Source organism: Myotis daubentonii, chromosome 18 (genome assembly GCF_963259705.1).
Source record: "Myotis daubentonii chromosome 18, mMyoDau2.1, whole genome shotgun sequence".
NCBI lineage: Eukaryota > Metazoa > Chordata > Mammalia > Chiroptera > Vespertilionidae > Myotis > Myotis daubentonii.
The window spans coordinates 7217051-7224848 of record NC_081857.1 but is presented as its reverse complement, the minus strand read 5'-3'; positions in this window follow the sequence as shown (position 1 = coordinate 7224848).

The following is a 7798-nucleotide window of genomic DNA, read 5'->3' as shown; positions in this document are numbered from 1 at the left end:
CAGAGAGAGAGACCAACCCACCCTGCCTCCTCCGGAAGTAGTCAGAGGAGGGACTGTCCCGGAGGGCCCCGATTTCTATGGACACACAGAGGAAGTGAAGGAAGGCCAGCGGATTGGGGGCTAGTCTGAGCATCCTGAGCCCCAAGGAGGCTGGGAGGGAAGGAGGGCACGCAGGGACGGGGCCTTTGGCCTGGAGGCCTCAGGTGCCGCTGGCTGGGCTGGTCCGTCCTGGGCCCCGAGGAAGCTCGGTGCAGAGGGATTACCCACCTGTCCTCCTGCAGATCCATCCCAGGGCACAGGGCTCAAGTCTGAATTCCCCCAGTAACGGCCCTCCCACTAAGGGTCAGAAGGTCACACCCGCTTTCACCTCCTTCATTCACCTCCTGGCTGACAAGTGGGAGGTGGGTAGGAGGGGCAGACACCTTGGCTCTCTGGGCCCCTCCGGGCCCCTCTGCTGACCTTGAATGTGGGCCTGGGAGGGAACAGCCGGAAACAGGAACCCGGCCCAGTTCAGGCCCCTGTGTGCGGGAGAGACGGGGTGCGGCTGACGGTGCAGCAAGAAGCTTGTGGGTAGACATCAGAGAGGCTGCCTCCCTGTCACTGGGAGTCACTGGGAGTCGCTGGGAGTCACTGGGAGTCACTGGGAGTCACTGGCTTCAGCGGGAGGTCGCTCTGCATGGGGCAGCTGAAGGGCAGCCTTGTCCCGGCTCAGGGTGGACAGAGGATGACTCGGGAGTTAGGAAGCGCCTGCTCCTTAGTCCTGGGCTGGGGTTCTGGGCTGCCTTCTGCCCGGCCCTCTGCAAGCACCAGGTGCGATCGATGAGAAATCAGCGCTGGGCTCTCCTGGTTTCTACTTCCCCTCCCTCAGCCTGCTGGTTCCTCCCAGAGCTGCCAGCCCCTCCAAGGCCCTGGCTCTGGGCCCTGTGGTCAGGCCCAGGACCGGAAAGGACTGTGCCCTTCCTGTGCCCATACAGCCTGGCAGGCTCTGTGCCTGCTCTGCACTGGGCCAGCACACAGCCCCAAGGGCACTGCTGCTCCCACATTGGGGCTAGATGACAGATGACAGGACACGGGGTCTATTGCTCCCCCAGGTGCCCCTGAGCACCCTCCCTGCCCAGGTAAGTGTGGGGGCCCTGGGGGGACCTCCTGGGCCTTGACCGTGGGACAGACTCCAGGACATCAACGGGTGCAGATGCCTGGCCCTCTGATCTGGGAGCCTGGATTGGGCTCCTGCTTCCTTTGAACAGTCAGTGGTGCCAGTTTGGATCGAGGCCCCTGGAACGAGGAATACAGCGGAGAGTAAAAAAGACTTGAAAGCAGGAGGTGGGGGAGTCAGGAGACTGGTCTGGGGCGTGGGTTTGAAAGGCATAGGGCAGAGAGGGGATCGACAAAGGGCGGGATGGGGTCCTGAACCAAATCGGTGTTTGGCATGGGGAAATCTGGGAGGTAGGGGTGTGTGTGTGTGTGTGTGTGTGTGTGTGTGTGTGAGAGAGAGAGAGAGAGAGAGAGAGAACAGTATATGGCACACGTCTGTATGTGTACCCAGGTGTGTGTTGGCTAATGACTGAGGCGGCATCACTGTATGGGACGTGTGTGGGGAAGAGTCCTGTGAATGCACCACATGGTAATTCCATTGAGCCTCTTTTTTTTTAATCCTCATCCGAAAATATTTTTCCGTTGCTTTTTAGAGAGAGTGGAAGAGAGAGGGAAAGACAGGGAGAAACATGCATGTGAGAGAAACACATCAATTGGTTGCCTCCTGCACGAGCCTGGACCAGTGTGGCCGGGGAGGAGCCTGCAAACGAGGTACATGCCCTTGATCAGAATCAAACCCGGGACCAATCAAACCACAGGCCAATGCTCTCTCCACTGAGCCACACCGGCCAGGGCGCAAAATGGTAATTCCTGAGGAGCAGGTCCTCGGACAGGAGAGGCCACACATGTGTGTCCTCGGATGTGTGTCCGTCTGTTGACCCCCAGGTCTGTGTGTAGCGGTGCGTGCCCGTGGCCAGGCAGGGGCGGGTGGAGGCAGGACGGAGCCCCGGTGGGTGTACGTGAGAGTCCATGGGAGAATGCGCCTGAGCCGAGGGAGGGGGCGCGGCTCCGCTGCAGATGGGCTCTCAAGGTCTCCAAGAAACAGTCTTGTTTCCTAAGTGACTGGCCTCCTGGGGCCTCCAGCCCAGACTTGAAGGTTGTTTCAAGATCATAAAAGAGACAGAGGGAGGGAGAGAGGGAGGGCAGGAGCACTGGGAGCCTCTGTCACCCCCACTGTCCCTCCTCCCGCCCCTCACCCCACTTCTTTGCCTCTGTCCTGTTTTGGACCAAGCTCCCCAGCCCTGCTCGATCCCTTCCTCCTCCCTGCGGCCAGCCCTCCCTGGGCAGCCTCTTCTCCCCTCTCCCCATCCCATCTCTCCACCTCCCCTTTCTCTTCTTCAGGGCCTGTGGTCTTGTCACGGTGGCCAGGCTCCTGGGGCCTTCTGGGGGTGTGGGCAGACGTTTTTCCTTCCACGGGGAGGCTGTCTTGGGGTGATAGGATGGACAAGGGTGTTGAGCAGGCCTGGGGTGGCCATGCCAAGTGTCCAACAAAGGTGCCTCTGACACTCCCGGTCTCTCCGGCCCTCTCTCCTCCCACGTCCGAAGACTGCAGTGGCCTGGTGGTGGGAAGGCTGGGCTCAGGGCCGCCGGGTGGCGTTCAGGCCCCGTGGCTTCCTCAGTTTCCCCACTGGACCCCGGGACGGCGGGGGTTCTCCCCCTTGACTCGGCTCCTCTGCTTTCTTTCTGGTCTTCCTTTCCAAGCTCCTCAAAATGGACTCTGAACCCTCTCCTCTGCCCCTTCATGCTTCTGTCTGCTTACTCCTTCCCCGGATTGCCCTTATGATTTTCTATTTTCATACCACTTTAGAAAGGATCAAAAATGGAGAAAAGAGAAGAATTTCCCTCAGCTTCTCTGCCTCTGCTCCAATCCTACTTCTTATTTAAAATATTGTTTAAAGGTGAATTTTTAAAATTGATCTCAGAGAGAGGAAGGGAGGAAGGGAGAGAGAGAGAGAGAGAGAGAGAGAGAGAGAGAGAGAGAGAGAGAGAGAGAGAGAGATTATTCTACTTATGTATCATTCATTGGTTGATTCTTGTATGTGGTCTGACAGGGGATTGAACCCACAACCTTGGTGAATCAGGATGACACTCCAGTCAACTGAGCTGCTCGGCCAGGCGCGATCCTACTTCTCTTGTCCTCCTGTGGCTCTCTGGGCGGGTTAGCTCCATGTTCGTGTCCCACCTAGACATGCACGTGGGACACGAACATGGAGAAGGGAGAAGGAAAGGATGTTCAGGGGCCCGTGCCAACCCCCCTCCCTGACGTGATGGCCCAGGGCTGCTCTGGGCCCCTGCCTTCCCACCTGCACGCCCTGCGATCCCCCCACGCCCTATGTGAAGGGCACATGCCTGTCCGTTGGCCCTGGTGGGGCCATGAACCAGCTGTGCGGCTTTGGACAAGAGGCACCCTCACTCTGACCTCCGTCTCTACATGAGCAATGAGAGCAGAGTCAGAAACTCCCTGAGGGCCCTTTGTAGCTCCGATGACTCCCAAATCCCAGCTACGTCCTCCCCGCGCACATCTCAGCCAGGGCCACGGGAGCTTCCCTGCCGTCGTCTTTATTCCAGAACCACCTGTTGGAGACCTGGGTTCAGAGGAGACCCGAGCGGGCAGGGACTCCTGCTTTATTTATTGGTACAACCCACAGAGATGAGTCCGACCCCTTTGCCTCTTGGCACAGAAGCCAGGAGGGGCTCGGGTCCGGGCAGAGAGCACCTGCTTTCTCACGGAAGCCCTGGGATGGAGGACAGGGCTGCGATGGGGCTGAGGAACCTGACGTTTTGTGGCTGCATTTGATCAGCAAATACCAGATGAGTCTGTTGCCAGAGAGTCTTTGGGCTGGAAAAGTATGTCAGGGGAGGTGGGAGGCTGGGCTCATGGGCCCTGCTGAGAGGGGGCAGGGGTCATAGCTGGGCCCTCCAGGGCTCCCATGTGCCTTTGATTCCATCTGGGCAGGGAGGAAGTGTGCGGCCTCCTGAGGCAGGTTTGCTTTGGCCCGAGATCTGACCCAGCCACAGGCCCAGGGCACCCCGCCTTCCCGCTCCCCTGTCAAGAGGCAGCCTGGCTTGGCCCCCTGCCTCCTCCTTCCTACTCCTTGTTTCCCTTGACCCCTCCACTTGACCCAGGACATAGCTCTGCTCGTCTGCCTGTTCCCTTTGGTGTTCCAGGTGCCCGGCCGGGACAGGCCGCAGCCTGGCTCCCACCGACCCAGCTCTCTCCGTGGCTTCAGAGAGCTCGGTCTCCTCTCTGCCTCGGTTTCTCTGCAAGTCCAGGATCTCTTCCCTCTCGTGCTCCTGTTTGGGTGCTCTCAGCACTGCCCCTTGGAAATGTGCTGGCACTGGCAGGCTCAGTCAGGGGCGCACGCTCATTCCCAGGCTGCTGCAGCATTCACCCCTTCTCCCAGCTTTTGTTGAGCACCTACTGTGTGCCAGTGTGAGGTCCTGGGGAGACTTACAGTCAAGGCAGGCAAGTTTCTTTTGTCAGAACCTCCTGCCGTTTGGTATCCAATCCCCTACCCCACCCGCTGACCTGGTCTCCCCACGGCTTCTCCCAGCCCTCTTTCTCTTCCCTCAATCACCCCCACGTCTTTTTTTTTTTTTTTAAATATATTTTATTGATTTTTTACAGAGAGGAAGGGAGAGAGATAGAGAGTTAGAAACATCGATGAGAGAGAAACATCGATCAGCTGCCTCCTGCACATCTCCCACTGGGGATATGCCCGCAACCCAGGTACATGCCCTTGACCGGAATCGAACCCGGGACCTTTCAGTCTGCAGGCCGACGCTCTATCCACTGAGCCAAACCGGTCTCGGCAACCCCCACGTCTTTTTAAAAGTAGGTTTTAAAAAAGAATAGTTTATTGATTTTTAGAGAGAGAAGAAGGGAGGGGAGAGGGAGAGAAAGAGAGCAACATTGATGTGAGAGCATAACCTCAGTCGGCTGCCTCCTGCGTGCCCCCGGCTGGGAGCCAGCCTGCAACCCGGGCATAGGCCCTTGACCAGGAATCAAACCAGCAACCTGTTGGCGCACAGGAAGAGGCCCAACCAACAGAGCCACACTGGGCGGGGCTCCCCCTGCGTCTCTATTTCCGTTCCCGCTGAGTGGCATCGGGTGGGCCTGGCTCTGCCTTCCATCTGGGCGGCTCTCCCACCGGAAAGATGAGGCAGAAAGGCCGGGCCAGGAAGCATTGGAAATAGCTGTGGGCTGGACCGGAGAGGGCGGAGCTTGCCACATAGGACCTGCTCTAGCATTAACCAGCGAGTGAGCTTGTCCTCACTGACCTCTCATCAGGAAAGTGAAGGAATTGGACTGGGTAGGGTTATATTAATGCTCATGCGTGATGTCACCCCCAGGGATCATGTTTTAATGGGTCTCAGTGGGATCTAGACATCAGTATCTTTTAAAAGCTCCCTGGAGCCCAGCTGGTCTGGCTCAATGGTTGAGCATCAACCCTTGAACCAAGAGGTCATGGTTTGATTCCCAGTCAGGGCACATGCCTGGTTGAGGGCTCGATCCCCAGTAGGGGTATGCAGGAGGCAGCTGATTAATGATTCTCTCTCATCATTGATCTCTCTCTCTCTCTCTCTCTCTCTCTCTCTCGTCCTCTCTGAAATCAATAAAATAAATATATAAAAATAAATAAATAAAAATAAAAGCTCCCTGATGACTGGACATGGAGGCAAGGTTGAGAGCCCTGCGTGGATTGTCTCACAGATCTCTCACTCCTCAGAGCTCCCAGGTGCTGGGGCGCCATGCTAAGGACGTTAGCTCTTTCTAGACGTTACCTAGTTTGGGCCTCATACAGGTCTATCTTATAGATGGGGAAACGGAGACACAAAGATCCCAAGCTGCTTCCCCAAGTAGGGGGTGCAGGCCACACAGCTGGTAACCCAGGTCCGTGCAAAGCTGTGCTGCCTGGTCCTGGAATCCTAGCTCCAAAGTGTTAGGTGTGGCTGGGAACACGGAGCTTTATTTCATGCGCCTGGACTCCTCCTTGGTCACCTGCCTCATCCCCTCAGTTTTAGGTTTGTTCTGTCCGGTCCCTTCTCCCCAGGGACACCTAGCTCAGGAGCCGGTTCCCGCAGCGCCAATGCCCTGTGCCTCGGGCCCACCTGGAGCGGGCAGTCTGCTCACCTGGATTCCTCTCCTTCCAGCTGCTGGACCAGCACCCTGTCGCTCCCCCGGCCCCAGGTCCCTCTCAGGATGATGGCTGGTCCTACACAGAGGCAGCGTGGCCGTGAAGTCAGGATGCCTGGATGTGAAATCTAGCCTACCACTCACTGGACAGAGTTTTGCTCTAAGCTTTGGTTTTCCTTTTTTTTTTTTTTAAATGCTCACCCGAGGATATTTTTCCGTTAATTTTTAGAGATAGTGAAGAGAGAGGGAAAGACAGAGAGAAATACTGATGTGAGAGAAACACATCGATTGCTTGCCTCCTGCACAAGACCCTACCAGGGCCTGGGCTGGGGAGGAGCCTGCAACCAAGATACTTGTCCTTGACAGGCATCGAACCCGGGACCCTTTGGTCTGAAGGCCAAGGCTCTATCTATCTACTGAGCCAAACCGGCTGGGGCAGAGCTTTGGTTTTCTTAAAGCTCTAACTCAAAGGGTTGTTTTGAGAACGCCATGCACGTTAGCTATTTTTCTGCCCTTGGTTTTCAGTGTCCTGGCCTTGGGGCAGCTGTCTCTGTTTCAGCTGACTCTGACCTCCAGCGCCCTACCCTCCGCCCCCAGCCTAGTCCAGGCTGTTTCCCAGGGAGGGAAGGTGCAAGCTCTGACACAGGAGAAGCTCTCTGTTAGCCGAGGATGGAAGTGACCAGTGGGAGACACACTCTGGAGGGAGAAACAGGGCCGCCATGGAGACGATCTGGCCGTGCTTTCCTCCTCCCTCACTCTCTTGCTCACTCGCTCGCCAGCTCAAGTACTTGGCAAGTGTCTGTGGAGCCTCTACTCTTTGCCAGGCACTGTGCTAGGCGTGGGGGCAGAGCCCGAAAGAGCTGAACGTGGCCTTGAGCGGCTCACAGCCAAGCCAGAGGAGCAGATGTAATGAACAAGGCCGGGGGTGAGGACAGCGCAGGTGGGGAGCACAATCAAAGGGCTGAGGACGGGAGGCTGGGCGCGGGGCTCACAGCTGCGGCGGCCTCGGCCCACTCTCTCCCACGGCGAGTGCCTTCACCCCCGGCGTCCCATCTGCTTCTTTGTTTTTGTAGTCTTTATTTCTGGCGTTGTTTTCCCTTTGCTTTCCCAATAGAGAGCCTTTGGAAAAATTCCACCCTTGTTTCGGTTGGACCAGGGAAAAGGGGAATTGTCCACTCCCCGCAGCCAGGACGGCCAAGGGGTGCCCGGTCCTGGAGCGTCCAGGTGTGGAGCTGCGGGCTGTCAGGAGGGAGGCCCGGGGAGACCATGTGACCCGGGGCCAGGAATGGGGACCAGCAGGACCTGCGCTGGGCTGAGAGGGCTGTGTGCTCCTCTGCTCTCTCCCAGAGTTCCCCTCAAGTTTCCTTGTCCTCTGTTCTGATTGGAGGGCAGAGCTACGACCCCCTTCCACCTCAGGAAACCCCGTGAACCCATTTCTCTTTCCCTACCCAGGTGCTCTGCCAGGCTGGGACCCCAGCGTTGGAAGTGAGCGTGTGTGAACCCCCGCCCCCCTTGTTCCTTTCTGCCCCGTTGCACCAGACACGCAACGCTCACTGATTCCCCTTT